The 17,238-nt window shown below is 47.4% G+C and overlaps 1 protein-coding gene across 1 annotated transcript in view; it reads left to right on the top strand.

Annotated features, from left to right (window-relative positions):
* Positions 1 to 17,238, top strand: part of JAK1 (Janus kinase 1) — a 121,408-nt gene that overhangs the window by 35,061 nt on the left and 69,109 nt on the right. The window lies entirely within an intron of this gene.

The following is a 17,238-nucleotide window of genomic DNA, read 5'->3' on the forward strand; positions in this document are numbered from 1 at the left end:
ACCTGGTGTGATGTGCATACAGTGAGCACTGACAGGGTGCACAGACCTGATGTGATGTGCATACAGTGAGCACTGACAGGGTACACAGACCTGATGTGATGTGCATACAGGGTGCACAGACCTGGTGTGATGTGCATACAGGGTGCACAGACCTGGGTGAGGCACCTGGTGTGATGTGCATACAGTGAGCACTGACAGGGTGCACAGGCCTGGTGTGATGTGTATACAGTGAGCACTGACAGGGTACACAGACCTGGGTGAGGCACCAGGTGTGATGTGCATACAGTGAGCACTGACAGAGTGCACAGGCCTGTATACCTTCGCTCATCAGGTCTGCTCTCTCCTAGTTGAGGTTTTCCTGACATTCTGTACTCATTGAAAAAGCATAACGCAGTCGGGCATGATGGCTTATCCCTGTGATCCCAGCACTCTGGGAGGCCCAGGTGGGAGGATTTCTTAAACTCAGGAGTTCAAGACCAACCTGAGCAAGAGTGAGACCCCTGTCTCTTCTAAAAATAGGAAAAACTAGCCAAGCATTGTAGTGGGTGCCTATAGTCCTAGCTACTCAGGAGGCTGAGGCAGGAGGATTGCTTGAACCCAAGAGTTTGAGGTTGCTGTGAGCTGTGACACAAGCCCATTCTACTGAGAGTGACAGAGCAAGGGCCTGCCTCAGTAAAAAATAAAAAAGTAAATAAATAAAAATAAAAGCACAACTCTTTTCTGTTGCTTTAGTCCCCATTAGTAGTGGCTTAAGAATTGTTATTGAGTGAAAGAGCTTTTGGTTCATGGTAATTTCTTTAATTCCCTTGCCTTGCCGTTGGGCTGGTCAGAGGAACGGTCACTCCCAGGCAGAGGTGGGTGCTGCCCAGCTGCCTGGGGCCCTCTGGACTATGTGGTGATGAAATGGATGATTATTCTCTGTTGCCAATTTAAAAATGCTGTACCATTAGTATGGGAACTCTCTGTACTATCTTTGTGGCTGCAGTGGTGTGGAGGGTGGTGGAGAGGGTGTGAGAAGAAGGTAACTGGGGCCTGATGGAAATTGCCTCTCTGTGTGATCCTGGAACACAATGAGAGCTTAGAGGGAATCTAGAAACCAAGGAACCCTGTTTGAAATCATATCTCACATGGGACCTGATACACAATGCTGTGTGTGTTGTGGCAGGTTGCCTGCTCAGATGGTGGTGAGAGTCCTGACTTCTTCAAAATCAATGTCCACTTACGAGATGCTGAGAACTGGCACAAGCAGCTTTATTCTGAGGTCTGCAGAAAGATAGCATGAACACATTGGTGCTCTTCAGTGGGTTAAAATTTCCTATTAAATTTGAATTTGTAGAGATTTGTTATAATTTCAGAAGTCAATATCTTTTGAATGAAATTTGATTTTTTGGGGGGGGGGACAGAATTTTCTAGCACTCAGAATGTTTCAGTTCCTCAGAATGTAGCCCGAAGATCGTAATCTTGACACATCACAGCCTCACTCATTTCGTAAATGATGAAATTAAGGCCCTGTGGACAAAAGTGACTTTCCCGAGGACAGTATGGAGGTGAGTGGGAAAGCTGAAAGGAGGGACACCAGGGCTCTTTATGCTTCTCATTGCTTTTCTTTCCTGAACAGTTAGAGCTAAGGAGCAGAGGCAGGTGCACCTGCCGGCTATGCTGGCTCCTGGGTGCCCACTGGCATGGGGCTGGCTTCTGGGGGAAGGAGAGGCGTGTGCAGCTCAGGTCCCCAATCATGCCTGCCCTTCCTGTGCTTTCTGTCCCAGAGGCATTCTTTCCACCTGTCCACACACAAGCTTCATCTCCTCAAGTCCAACTTTCAGGCTTCTCTGCTCTGACCAGTAAGGTAGCAGATATGATGGACTAGTCTGAGTGAAGAGGTGGCAGTGAGCTCCTGTTCTGTGTTGGCCTGAGTGTCCCCTGCTGTGGATGCTTGTGGCCACATGGCTGTTTCAGGGACACTGAGGTGCTGGGAGGTTGTGTTCTTAATTGTTGGTGCTTTCTGTGTTGACAGCCATGGTGCACAGGTACAGCCTTTTTTTTTTTTTTTTTTGAGACAGAGCCTCAAGCTGTCCCCCTGGGTAGAGTGCCATGGCATTACAGCTCACAGCAACCTCCAACTCCTGGGCTCAAGCGAGTCTCCTGCCTCCGCCTCCCAAGTAGCTGGGACCACAGGCGCCCGCCACAACGCCCGGCTATTTTTTTTTTGGTTGCAGCCGTCATTGTTGTTTGGCGGGTCCGGGCTGGGGATTCGAACCCGCCACCTTAGGTGTACGTGGCTGGCGCCTTAGCCGGTTGAGCTATAGGCGCCGAGCCAGTACAGCCTTAAGAAATAAGACTGACCCTGGTTAGGGCTGCAACTTGTCTGGATGTTGCTTTTGTGAGAATTAGAAAACAAAGCCTTGTCTGTGTGACCAGTGCCCTGTGGGGGAGGGTGTAGCTGGTGACCAGCAGGCTGGGTGCCAGCCATCACCTCCCCTCAGTTGCCTTTCTTGGCCATGTACAGCCTGCCCAGCCACACACTGTGGCCCTGGGCCTGTCTGCTGTCTTCCAGCCAAACTGACTTTTTATTGTTCTGTGTTATGCAGGGAACGTGCAGGTTTGCTTATCATGGGTGCTTAGCAGATGTTTGAGTGTGCTGAAGATTCAGAGTTGATCAGATAGAGAAAGTGGCACTTCACGGGGTAACAGCTGTCCCCATAGCAGCAGTGACTACCTGTAACTTAAAGGTTTCTATAATTCTTTTATTTATTGATTCAACAGATTCTTTGTACCTCCTGTATGCAAAGAAGCAGGGTATCAGGTTGCAGAGAGCACTATCTTTGAAACTCATCTTTTTTTGTTAACTATTTGTGTGATATTTGGTAAATTAGTAAGCCTTTCTGAACCTTATTCATTCATTTACCTGTTCATTCAACAAATATTTATTGAGCATAGATTATATTTCAGACCCTTGGCTTGGCTGAAAATAAGGAAGATGTAATCTGTGATTGTACTTAAACGAGGGATAGTTAAGACAGTTCTAGCCCACTTAAATAGTTTAGTAATATAAAGCATTTGACAAGCATGGTTAACCCAAAACCTAAAACCATACCAACCGTTTGAAGTGGTAAAGGGCAGGGGAGGTTTTTATGCTGTTGCTAGTCATCTTTAAGTGGTGTGTTTGTAAACTGAGACGTCTGGCTGAGAGACATTTGTGTGACTGAAGCTCGACTGGCTTTGGGAATCCCCACTCTGGCTTCTTGTAAACTCGGCTGCATGAACCCATGGGGATTCCAGCCTTCACTGTATTGTTAATAAAGGTGGGGCGGCAGTGAATTTCCACCCTCTCACCGTCTGTGGGTAACCATAGCTGCTAAGGGAACTGTCAGGCTCATGAAGTGCCTTGTTTTATACTTGAGCTGTTCTCAAGTTACTAGCTGGGAGGGTGTGTGATGGTGGTTTCTCCTTCCTAAAAACCACCAAGTGACAAGCCTGACTGACTAACCTCTTTGGCTGCTTAAGGAGTTTTTGTCACTGAAAGGGCTGCTGAATGCCTTGTTTCCTGGGAAGGAATACCAAATGCCCCAGTATCTGCCTGTAGGGAGAAGATCAAAGGCCCGAGCTGCTCACACTTCCTGTCCCTGTCCCCTCTGTGACGTGAAGCAGCTTACTTAATCTGTCTCTGCTACCCTGGTAATTTCTCCTCTGAGGGCAGATTTCAAGAATCATTTTCCTAGTTGGAAAGGGGAAGGGATACACCTGGGGTCAGTCCAGACATTTGGGCCATGTCACTTCTTGTTTTAGCTGGCCCCTCTATCCACCTCTGGGATTTCTATCCTGGCCCCTCTGTCTGCCCCTGGGATTTCTGTCCTGGCCTCTCTGTCCACCCCTGGGATTTCTGTCCTGGCCCCTCTGTCCACCCCCACCCCCCCACTACTGGCCTTTGTAGGTGTCTGAGGCTCTCCTGACCCACTCTGTGAGGGACAGGAATGTAAAGGGAGCCAGTGGAGTGGGTGTAGCTGCACATCGTTACTGGACCTGGCTCAGAGTTTGGCTCCCTTACTTCCCTGCTCTTTTTGGAAGCAGACAGGACTGCTGATATTTTGTTTTCTTTTAAAGTTAATGCAACAAGAACAGCTTACGACTTCTAAACAATTCTCTCGTGGTTTCACTTGAAGCTGTTTTTCCCCACTGCTTTATTTCTTTGACGATATGTTGAATTCTTTTCTCTTTATGGCAGGCACAGATCTGGGTAGGTAGGTAGCACTGCCCTCTCTAGATGCAGCTCTCAGGGGAAGAGCTTCATGTCCTAGAGTGAATCATCATCCCAGAACTGGACAGAAGCTCTGGTTGGAGCGCTCACACCCTGCTGGAGGGGCTGCAGACTAGTTCAGCCTCTGAGGAAAGTTGGAGACAGGCAGAGATCCAAAAGCGGACCTGCCATTTGATCCTGCAGTCCTGTTAACAGGTATCTACCCAAAAGAAACAAAGACATTTTACCATAGGGACATTTGCACTGGAATGTTTAGAGTGGTAAAATTCACAATCACAAAGATGTGGAAATAACCCAGGCAACCTTCAGCACCTGAACGGATTAGTAAACTGTGGTGTATATACACCATCAAGCCCTGTGCAACCATGAAAAGATGGAGACTTTGTATCTTTTGTAACAACCTGGATGGATTTGGAGAACATTCTGGAAAAACAAGTATCACATGTACTTAGTACTAATTTGAAACTAGTGCTAACAACTATAGGCTCATGTGAAAGAAAAACTCAAACTCAAGAAGGGAGAAGTTTCTTGAGTTGCACTGCCCAGGTGGGGACTGGTCATCTGGCAGCTGACCGCAGCCCCTTCCTGAGCACCTGGTCCTGTCCCCTGCAGCTCCCCTTCACTCCTTTCCTGTCTGGTCTCCTTTCTGCTGGCTTCTGGGGTGCGTGGCAGGCAGATCCCCAAGTTCTTTGATGTCTGCTATGCCTGGTTCCTCTCTGTACTCTGCTGGTGCTGTGGCTGCCTACACACTTCTAGGTCAGAGACTTTCCTCTGCCAGCCGTGGTGGCTGCTTGCTCACTTCAGTGCAGCTGCTACGAATCTCAGTCCTTAACTTTTTGAAGGGGGCCAGTTCTGTTGTGTCAGAAGCCCAGAGACTCTTGTGTGTCCAGTGTCTGCAGCTTCCCAAGAAGGCCACAGGCAGGTCTGTTTTCACCTGTGGTGCCTGGTCAGCCTGTTGATGGTGGCCTTTGGTTTGGGAGCCTTTCCTACTCTGTTTTGCTGATGATTTTTTCTATTTACTGTCTTTTCTTTGGGAACTTCCTTTAGGAGTTTCTTTAGGAGCTCAGATGTTGACAATTTGTATTGGCCCTCTTAATTTTCTTATCTTTTTTCTCCTATTTTTGAATTGTTCTTTTTAAGGCTATTTTCTAAATTTTATCTTCCAACTTTTCTGTTGAGCTTTTAAAAATTAAGATCTGATTTATGTAAAGTACAACAGGCCTAAGTATTTATTTTGTTGCCTGGTGTGGGGGCAGTGGCATGAGCACAGCAGCCTCTGGCTCCTGGGTGAGACTGACCTCCTGCCTCAGTCTCCTCAATAGCTGGGACCACAGGTACCCGCCACAGAGCCCAGCTAGTTTTGTATTTTTTATAAAGATGAGGGTCTTACCATGTTGTTTAGGCTGGCTTTGAATTCCTAACTGCAAACAATTTGAGGACTATTTTGCTTAATTTTGATAATTGCTATACACTTGTGTAGTTATTGCCTTAAACAAAATGTAGACCATTTCTATCAACCTAGAAAAATTCTATAGGGTCCTTTTCCAATCCTGCTTTTCATTTTTTGTTTTCTCGGACAGAGTCTCACTTTGTCACCCTCAGTAGAGTGCCGTGGGGCAGCTCACAACAACTTCAAACTCTTGTGCTCAAGCAATTCTCTTGCCTTAGCCTCCTCAGTAGCAGGGACTACAGATGTCCACCACAATGCCTGGCTGTTTTTAGAGATGGGGTCTCGCTCTAGCTCAGGCTGATTTTCAACTTCTGAGCTCAAGTCATCCACCCACCTTGGCCTCCTAGAGCCCTGGTATTACAGGCGTGAGCCACTGTGCCTGGCCCTGTTATTATCTTTTTAATATTCAAGAGCTCCTCATTTGTTTTCTGAAATGTTACTTTAAAAAAAAGAAACACTTATTCTTGCTTTATAAATAAAAGGTATTCTTTTATTACAAATTTCTGAAGACATTATTTTTAAAGTCTTTCTGTCTCTGTGTGATCTCTGTTTTCTCTGAGTGCCTTTTCTGTCTCCATGTCTGCCTCAGTGGCGTCCTCAGACACCTGTTTATCTTCTGTGTATCTTGGCTGCTCCTGATTAAACACGACGCAGGGGCAAGGGCAAGGTGAGCGTGGTGCCCGGGAACTTTGGACCTCATGGATGAATGTGCCATTAATTGGGGAAACCCCAGTGTCAGGACCTTTAGGGCTGTTCTGGTGGGGTGGTCTCATTCCTCAGTAAAGGGCTGGTGGCCAAGGTTCTGGGACCCTGTGGAAGGGGGAGGCTGCAGCACCCAGGCCCTCAGTGCGCAATGTGTGTGGATGTGGCCTTTCTGTGCGTGCGAGGTCCCTTTGTCCTCCTTCCAGAAAATAAACCTCTAGACCAGTGTTGCTGTACAATAAAATAAATGATAGACATGTGGCAGTCATTTAAATTTAAGTTATTTGACATAAAATAAAATTAAGAAGTCATCTCAGTTACACTGGCCATGTTTTAAGTGTTCACTGGTCACCTGTCCCTGGTGGATGCCCCAGACACAGCTTCTCACTGTCACAGAAAGTTCTGTTGGATGGAGCTGGGGGGACTTTGCTGGGCAGGGAAGCGCACACAGCTGCTGCCGCCCCAGCCCTCCTCCAGCCCCAGTCGCTGGTATGTCTCTCCAATCCTTGTGACTTCTGAGGCTTCTGTGGAATATATCAATTCAGTTCTCAGCTTTTGCCATTGTCGGTTTTGGTTTTCACTGGTTATATAAGTCATTTTTCTGCATACTCGTCTAATTTCCAGCTTCTAAAAGTTAGTTGCTGTTTTTTTCTCTATTGTTCCCCTCATTTATTTTTGTATTTGGGTCCTGAAACAATAAAGGCTTTCTGTATTTATTAAACATACATATGTATTTTCAAAAAATATATATTTTGTGGGGTCTCAGGAGGGCATGAATTGGGTATTTGTGTTCAACCCACCTGTTTACCTGGTAACCCCGACCCAGTTCCTCTGCACAGGTCTGTGAGGTGCAGGCTGTGCTCCCTTTACAGCCAAGGGAGGCAGGGTCATCGAGTCAGTGCCACCTCCTAAATGGGGTTTGAATGTGCATAAGGCTTTACAATCAGATCTCAGCTGCTGACCATGTGACTTGTTGTATTGTTATGACCAATGTCACACCTTGCGCTGTAGGGGAAAGGCTGCTCCTCACAGGCTCCCGGAGGTGCAACACTATACCTACTGTTGTGTTTTAAATGCTGGGTGCCAGCCCAGACGTCTCTGTCATTGGCAGAGTCACTCTGTACGTTGGCCTGGAGTAGCTGTCTCAGTGGCTTCTTTTCTCCCAACTGTTCATTTCTGGTTCTTCTGGGACTTTACGGCCTCTCACCTTCCCATGGGTGTCCTCTTTAGCAATTCCTGAAGGTTCAGAGTCAGAAACGGCCCACTGTCCAGCTTACCTTTTGTCCCTGCTATGTGCTCTTGCTGGCATTGTGCCTGGTCTGTCTCTTCATCTGCGTCCCTCCCGTAAGGTCCTGTGCACTGTGAGCCTTTGCCTTGCTGTGTCTGAGGCCTACTGGGGTCTGGTTTGCCATTGTTCTCCTCCAGGTCTCTTGAGTTTGCTTTCTGACTGGTCTCTGCCTTCTGGCTGCTGCTCTCCCAGAATGACCTGTGACATTGATCTTTCTGAAAAGCAGCATGCACTGGCTTCCTCCAACCTCCACTGTGGAGTCCCAGCCCTGCAGTGGGTTGGAGGTAGCTGACCTGCCTCTCCTCGCCACCTTCTCTAATCCCCCATTCTGGCCTCCTGTCCCCATAGGCACCTTGCTGGGCTCCCTGCAGCTGGACTCCATGCAGCTCCCCATGGGGCTCACCCTGCACATCTGGGCTCCATGTGCCCATCTGGGGCACGCTCGGATCCGTGGCTGAAACATGCTGTCTCCTGCCCTACCCATTCCTCTTATTTAATATCCGCTGTTTCCCTGCAGCTCCAACTTTGTGGCACTTACTCTGAAGCCTCGCCTGGTTAACCCTGATGTGGAGTTAGGGTTGACTAACTCCTCCCCCACACAATATGGACGTTCATTCCCACTGTCTGTCCATCCATCGCTTAATGGGCTTGTTCTGCACATGTCATTCCACTATCTGCATTTTCTCCTTAGAATAAAGCTTATCGTGCTGTAACTGTTGAGTGACCAACCACTTGTCCCTGTCAGCGTCTGGTTGATAGGAATTTTTGTCTGTACGTGACAGACACGGGCACATGGTAGGCACACAGAAATTGCTAATAGAGCAGGACTGAGCCCGGTGATGAGTGAGGCCCTGGCGGATGACCCCCACTTTGTTATCTTTAAACTCTGCCCTCTATAGGGTGATCATATATCCCCCCTTTCTGACTGTTCTCCAGCATGATTACGAACTGCCCCCCATTTTCACTTCTGCATGTCTTCCAGTTTGGGCAGTAAGGGATGTGGCCTCCCTACCAGTCAGACACACACATGGGCAGCAGTCCACCCCATCCAGGAGGACAGGGAGTGTAGAAATACTCGGGGGTGGGGTGAGGCGGCCTCAGAATTATTCAATCTGTTCTCTCCAAACAGTTAAGCAGAAAAGCCACAAATTACACATCGGAAAAGTCACCTTTGATATGTTTGCAAAGTCTCTGTTTTGTTTTCCAGAAGGAATGCTGATTTTTTTTCAGAAATGCTTCTACAAGGGTGGTTCATGTCTCAGAAATGGACCCTTCTTTGTCCTTGGTCTGCCACTTCCCAGCAGTGTGGCCTTGGGAAGCTGTTGCAAGTTCTCCCAGAAGGTCACATGGGGTGAGGAGGGTCCCGCTTTCCAGGGTTAACATGGCAGTGTAGGTCATTGGGCGTGTTTGTGGCACAGTGAGTATTTAGCACGTACCAGCTCTTGTTGTTGTGATCATGACATTTGTTATCCTTGAGGTAGACATCAGAGGATGGTGGGGGTGTTGGGAGAGTGAGCAGGGTCTGCCCTGAGGCTGTTTGGTGGCCAGTGCACGTCCCGCTGCTCCGCAGAGTGTGCAGACACAGCACCAGCAGCAGTTGAGTGCATGGCAGAGGGGAGCAGAGTGATACTGCAGTTGCTGTGAGTTGGGGCTGTCTCTGTCGGCCTCAGGTCTGGACGGGGATTAGAACTGTGTGCCTCAGAGTCACCTGGACAGTTTAAAGAATATTTGTCTCTGGGCTCCACACTTGGAGACCCTGATGTCCAGAGTAAAGAGTGGAATTCATATATTTTTTAAAGTTCCCAGATGATTCTTATGGAAAGATGGGTTTGAGAATTACTACATGAGGTGACCATTTATTGCCCGCTAATTCTATAAAACATTTCCTAATCATTTGCTGCTCTCTTTTTTTTTTTTTTTTTTTAAATAAAGATATAGAGTCTCTCTCACTCACCCAGGCTGGAGTGCAGTGGTGTGATCCTAGTTCACTGCAGCCTTGAACTCCTGGCTTTAAGCCATCTTCCTGCCTGAGACTCTCAAATAGCTGGGACTATAGGCCTGCACCACCGTGCCTGGCTAATTTTTAAATTTTTTGTAGAGATAGGATCTCATGTGTTGCACAGGCTGGTCTTGAACTCCTGACCTCAAATAATGCTTTCTTTTCAGCTTCCCAAAGTGCGGGGATTACAGGCTCAGCCACCACACCCCAGCCCATTTGCGACTTTATTTAAGGCAGGTGATGGCGTTGTAATCCTTTTTTTGGGAGAATATGGAGACAGATTGTTAGTGTATTAAAATGGAGAGCCTGGATTAACGAAGGTTTATGCGTTTTGAATTTAAGCCAGCTGTATTGTCTATGTTGTTGTCCAGGATCCTTGTCTATATTTAGATTATTTGAAATGAAATAACAGAGAAAATTTTGAAATCAAGAACAGTCTAAAAGTCCTTTCAGAAATATGAAATACCTATAAGCTATATACCTAAATACCTATAAGCTAGGTATGCTTGCATTTAAAACCCAAAGGAAGATATTTTCTCCCGATGCTTAAAAATGTCTTCAACTTTTGTTTCTTTTATTGAAGTTAGGTGGGTTCATGTCACTGTTACATGCATTTGGCTGGCCCGGGTCATCTCTTGCATGATTGAATGGGCCTTGGGTTAGGAATCAGTGGTGTGGGCAGAGGGGAGCAGGGGAGTCTCAGCTCACATAATCCTCTTCGTAAACCCGAGTTACCTAATTGATCTTTTTGGCATATGTTTTCTTATCTGAAAAATAGAGATAATGTTATTGGCTTCTGTCCCATCTAATATTGTTGGGACATGAGGAAATCGATGTGGTGGGGACAGAACGTGGTGAGTAGCACAGGGCGACCATGTGCTCTGTGTGCCCAGGGCAGCCCGGTTCACACCTGGGATTGGGAGTAATTATTAATAGCACTGCTTTTAACTCACAGGTATCCCAGTTTGGAGGATGAATTGTTTAGTCACCTTGCTCTCATGACACCCACGTATTGTTTACTCAGAGTCTGTCACAGGAGAAAGGTTTTCTGACCTGGTTTCTATAGCCCCAAATCACCAAATAATTCACCATTTCTTAATGTTTTCTGGTAATTTTCTTCCATTTTATGTATATCTCATCTCCAGTTACATCAGTCAGTGGATAAGAATTGTTTCTTTGTCTCTCTGCTCCCACATAATTTTCTTGCTTTATCATGGTTTTAGCCTTTTAAACGCTTTAATTGCCCATTTTGGCTGCTGTGTCCTAAGGAGGTAAATTCTGAGTGCAGGGAGAGGACGGAGGAATCGGGAGGGACGGAGCTTGGTGGAGAAGCAAGGTTCTCACACTCAGGTCCCCATGCGGTTTCCTGGGAATCTGAATGTCTCAGCAAACACCTCTGTTAGTGTTTCTAAGAGTAGCTGAGCCTGCCTGGTAACTAAGACCACACGAGCACCAGGACATCCACTCTCAGATGCTCCCTCTGCCCTGCAGAAGTCCATTTTAGAACTAAGGCCTGAAAACCTTCCATTTCTCAAAGATCATTTTCTTTTCCCTTTAAAAGAAAAAAAGAAAAATATGACAAGTTCTTGCTCTGTTGCCCAGGCTGGAGGACAGTGGCATAATCACAGCTCACTGTAAGCAGGGCCTCCAGGGCTCAAGTGATCCTCCCATCACAGCCTCTCAAGTAACTGGGACTACAGGTGTCAACACACCTAACACACCTACTCTCTCTCTCTCTCTCTCTCTCTCTATATATATATATATATATATATATTTTTTTTTTTTTTTGTAGAGATGAGGGTCTTGCTATGTTGCCCAGGCTAGTCACTACCTCCCGACTTCAAATGATCCTCCCCTTTCTTTTTTTTTTTTTTTTGAGACAGAGCCTCAAGCTGTCCCCCTGGGTAGAGTGCCGTGGCATTACAGCTCACAGCAACCTCCAACTCCTGGGCTCAAGCGAGTCTCTTGCCTCTGCCTCCCAAGTAGCTGGGACCACAGGTGCCCGCCACAACGCCCGGCTATTTTTTGGTTGCAGCCGTCATTGTTGTTTGGCGGGTCCGGGCTGGGGATTCGAACCCGCCACCTTAGGTGTACGTGGCTGGCGCCTTAGCCGGTTGAGCTATAGGCGCCGAGCCGATCCTCCCCTTTCAGTCTCCTGTGGTAGGAGGTAGGTGTAAGCAGCCACTCCTCTTGTGGCAGGAGTACAGATGTAAGCAACCCCCCCCTTTTTCCCTTTTTTGACAACAAGAATAATGCATTTGATTATTTTTCCCTTTGCTTTTTGACCCCTAGGAAACCCAAAGCCAAATGTGTGGCCTGTCCTAATATCTGTGTCCTTTGGTCTGGACTTTAGACCTACATTATAATTTAATTAGTCATGGATTTTTAAAAAAATATATTTGTTTCATTAAATATATTCATATAAGCTGCTTTAGAATCTCTTGGATTAAGTTAGAGATTCGGTAAATAACAAATATAAAGTTAGCATTATAGTTTCAACCTTATTTTCATGGAATTGTCTGACATTTAGAAGGAAGGAGCTGCTGTTGCACAGAAACCTATAGTGTTTGAGATTCAGCAAAGAGTCCCCTGGTGTCCTGTCTCCTTGGGGAGGTCACCCCCCATGAGAACACGGCTAGGGCAGTGTTTTCCCACCTTTTTTATCTCATGTCACACTTGAACCTATAGTTAAACTTCCAGAGCACACTTAAATTATGTTGATCAAAGAAAAGGAGAATATACTTACAGTACTTGAACTTCTTTTGAGAATAATTAATGATCTTTAAAAATTTTCACAGCCCTCCAATGTGCTGCAGCACACAGTTTAAAAATCACTGGAAAGAGAGCAAATTAGCTCAGTATTACCTGTTAAAGGGTGTGGCTAAATGGCCCATAGCAGTGCATGGGGCATTAATGTGAGAACAAGGGCTGCAACTTCAACAATTGGGTCTGGATTCAGGCATCTGTTTTCCTTTCTCTAAGTGATTCTGATGGCTCTCTCTCCCTCCCAGACTTTCAGCTTCTCTCATCTCCCCACTGCCCTTTCTTCCTGGTCTTTCCTCACTCTGCTGCCTGTTTCCCACCACGTACTCCTCTCCTCCCTGCTCCCAGGTGTGTCCTCCTTGTCCCCATCACAGTGGCCGAGTGGTGCAGACAGGGCCAGCTTACCCGCCAGTAGTTACATGAGCAGTAAGCCCTGCTAACTAGCTGCCCCCAAACTAGGAAAAGGTGCACCATTAAATATTAAATAGTAATTTAGGGGAAAAGGTAAGAGATCATGTTTGATTGCAATGTCTTACACTGTATTCAAATAGTTTAATAGTGGGAAGGAGCAATAAAAGCACAGCAGTAGCTGTCACAGTGCTGGACAGCAAGAGCCGTGGAGTCGCAGTTCTGTGTCCTTCATTTATTCATTAGACTGTTCACTTACTCACTCAGCCACCACTTACCTGTGTCTCTGTTGCCAGAGGCATGTGAGTGGTCTGGGCTTCTGGTGTTAGAGCTCTATGAGACCCAGGACCTGATCTGGGGATTTAGTGCTTGCTTTCTGGACTGGAGAAAAACTGCCTGTAATCAACTTCTCCTGTACATAAAGGTTGTATTTACAAATACAGCATACACTGAACATTTACCTTATTTAAACAAGGGTTGTGTGTATGTTTACCATAAATCTATACACGATTATTATTTTCTAAAGACTGTGGGAATGTGCTTCTGTTTTAGAAGCTTGGAATGAAATACAGTCATTTGAATGATTATTATTCAGATGGCATTTTGCTAGGAAAAGGTGTAAAAACCAAGACTGGGCAGGCTAGGAGCTTTAACCACTCTCTTTTGCTCTGGGTTTTTTACTAACTTAAGCAAAACAATTGTTTTTACAATTTGCATGATAAAACTTATACTAATTGGAACAAGTGAGGGTAAAGACGTCCCTGAACATGCTGAAGGTTGAGCAGTAGAGAACATGGAAACAGCTAGCCTGGGAATGGCAGCTGGGCAGAGACGCTGATCCTGTTAAGATTGATGAGGGTTCAGCTGAGCATGTGCGAATTGCTTATGAGAAAGTCACCACCTTGAAAATAAGCACCAGGAAAACTAGTCTTATACTGATATGTGGCTTGCCAGAGGGTTTGTATTTTAACACATTGCTGACCAGTTACCTGGTAACATGGGTAATTTCTATGTAAAATTGCTGTCAATATGTGTTAACACAACAGCTGTTCCTGATTCATTTCTTCCCGTCTCAGTTCCTAGTTGTCCCAAATTCATCCTGTTTGGTTCTTTCTCCTCATCTCAACGCTCAGCTATCACGTATGCCTCTGACATCTTAAGGCATCGGTGACTGGCAGTTTTATGCGGCAGCTGTCCATGTTACTGGGTCACTCCTGACTGGTCAGCAGTGTATCTCACATCGTGTCCACTAGGGTAGGGTCAGCCACTGGCCCCATTGGCAGTGGTTTTAGCACATCTGGTTAAGGTGGACAAGCAAACATGTGAAAACAAAAATAAACCATCAGTCGGGTCAGGGATTGCCCCCATGGGTATTCAACTTAAGGATTTGATAGCATTACCTGTGGTCAGTGTGTGTCAATTTGTCCTGAGCAACATTGATGTGGCCCCTCTTTATGTTACCCATACTGCTTAGAGACAGACGGCATCTTGGAGGTGTCTGGAACATCCCTCTGTCCAGGAGGACAGCATCCTGCTTTGCCGCTGCTCCTTTTTCTCATCAGTCTCATTTGTGGACAGATGGTGGGTTGCTCTTGAGCATGTCTCAAGTTCAAACTAGAAAAATCTGATGCAGAAGGAGTTAGGCTAGTGGAATAGCAGAGTGCGGGTCGCGGTTTCAGTCAACGAGTACAGTTCTACAGTGTGGGCTGGGTCTTAGCCTCCTTGTAGTTCTCACTACCTGGTAGTAGACAGGTGTGTCCATTACACAGGTGTATTTATCATGCTTGGAGATAACGCCAGTGTTTTTTGAGGGGCTGAATCTGTAAAATTTGGGGGGCCCTGGCCTGTTAGGGCTGTGACGCATGGCCCCACATCTTATTTGTATGCTCTTGTTCCTGGGAAGCCCAAGGCTCAGAGAGGTGGGGAGACTCACTGCCCACAGCCTGTGCCAGCCTGGGAGCTCCGAGATTCCACTTCCCTGTAGATCTGAGAAAAGCATCTGGGTTTACTCGGCTAGAGCAGGTGTGTTCTTTCCTTTAGCATCAGAATCAGAACCCAGCCTTTTCATTTTCTAATGGCTATCCTCTATAACAGTGGTTCTCAACCTTCCTAATGCTGCAGCCCTTTAATACAGTTACTGTGGGTTGCGACCCACAGGTTGAGAACCACTGCTCTATAAGGATGCCAGGAGGAATATGTAAGCACATTTAGTTAAGTATATGCCTCTCCCTCCCCTGGAAGAGTGCCTCCACTCCCCCCAGCACCTCTACACCCCCACCCAGGAGCACCTCCACTGCCCCCAGGAGTGCCTCCATCCCCCCCAGGAGTACCTCCATTACCCCCCAAGAGTACCTCTGCTCCCCCTCAGGAACCCCTCTATTCCCCCCAGCACCTCCACTCCCTCTCCAGTGCCTCCACTCCCCCCAGCACCTCCACTCCCCACCAGGAGCACCTCCACTCCCCACGTAGGAGCACCTCCACTCTCCCCCCAGCCTCCACTCCCACCCCAAGAGTGCCTCCACTTCCCCCCCAGGAGCACTTCTACTTCCCCCCCCAAAAGCGCCTCCACTTCCCCCCTAAAAGTACCTCCACTACTCCCCCAGTGCCTTTACTCCCCCCAGCACCTCCACTCCCAGCCTCTGTTCTGGTATTTCAATGTCACAGGTGGGGACAGACCACAAAGTGTCCAAACTGATCTCCTCCATCACCTTTAAATACTGTAACTTTTAAATATAGTCTTACCACAACAGACCCAGTTGGAAAGGTGTTGCTGGAAAGTTTTGGTGCTTTGGGTCCACAGCGTTCCTCTTCTTTGCCTTTTCTCCCTGCTTAGAGTCATCTGCTGGAAAAATCTTCTGAGTATGTGGAAGCTGGGAGATGGGGAGTGGTAAAGGAAATAGAAAAATAAGCACAAGGGTGAGAGGAAGCGACACCCACTTTCCTTTCCCCCCCCGTGCTTCCCAGGCATCTGCGAGCTGGGCTCAAGGCCTGGCTTCCACACTTACTCTGCAAGGACAGTCCTGCCCTGAGTTGTACTCACCATTTACTGAGCACTTACTGTCTGGGGCAGAAGGGAGCTGGCACAACCCTGCTTCTGGGTGCTCAGGCTGAGATGATGGGTCTGATTGAGAACAGAGTGGCAGGGAGATGGGGAGGGATTGCTGGACAGGGGACATGTTTTGAAGCTAAAGCTGATAGAACTGTTAAACGTTTGGATGGGGGATGTGAGGAAAAGAGGTGAATGCCAGCATGTGCCATGGATGGACACGGGGGTGGGGGCAGGAAGAGGATGGAGGTGTGGCAGGTGCTTCCTACCCAGGTGGCCCTCCAGACACCTGGTGGGGTGCAGGTAGAGATGCAGGATGGGCAGGTGTTTGGGACTGGAGCTCTAGGTTACGCATTTGGACACTGCCGGCATGTCTGGGGCATTGAAACCATGGAGCTGGGTGCGCCCTTTTAGTGAGGGTGGACAGAGAAGGTAAAGGTTGAGGGTTGAGTCCTCAGGACATTTGGCCCTTGGGAGATGGGCAGCTTGCTCCAGCCCCTGAGAGGGTGTGAGAGCCTGCCCTCTCTCTCCAGGCTGCAGCAGGGTCACAAGTGCACACATGAACTCACAGGGAAAACTGCTTGGTGCTTGTGGCACAAATAAAGGAGGGGGGACATTATATACAGAAATCACTCTTTTCACTTGGTTTTTATTCTGAAAATCTGTTGTAAGGGGTTGGGTGAAGCGTGTGGAGGCTTGGTGTATGGCAGAGGTTCCCAGCACGTAGGTTAGGTTACTCTGGGGCAAAGGGGAGGCTGTGTGGGAAATGTTACAGGCCGCCAGGTGGTGTCCACTTTCAGTGTGCTCATTTCTGTCCTTATTAGTCCAAGGACACGTGGAGTGCTGGGCCCGTGAGCTCCTGTGGTCAACAGGCTCCTCGTACTCAGAATATTTGATGCTGGCCTTTCACATGTACAGAGATACGTGTCTTTATAAAAATATGTGACACATATGAACTGGCTACAGTTGACATTGTCTGTTATGGTGAGCAGATATCTGCTTGGGTTCCCAAACCTCAGAAGACTGCTGGGACTTGCCACCGCCCCACTCTGCCCTCCTCATCACCACCCTCCCCCTGCAGAGAGGCTCTCTTCTGGGACAACTCTGTGGCCAGCTGCCAGCTTGCCACATAACTCAGATCACATATATAACTCAGATCACATGTCTTGCAGAAAGATGGGGGGATGAAAACAGGAAAATCAAGTGGGTCAAAGGGGAAAAAAACAAGACGCCTTAGGCAGATAAAAGCAGAGGATCATTTCGGGGGGTGACTCCCAGACGACTCGTATTTTTTCTCTCTTTGGGTTATTTTCTTTGTGCCCACCTG

The sequence above is a fragment of the Otolemur garnettii genome, unplaced genomic scaffold, assembly GCF_000181295.1.
Source record: "Otolemur garnettii isolate 467f Iridium unplaced genomic scaffold, OtoGar3 scaffold00010, whole genome shotgun sequence".
NCBI lineage: Eukaryota > Metazoa > Chordata > Mammalia > Primates > Galagidae > Otolemur > Otolemur garnettii.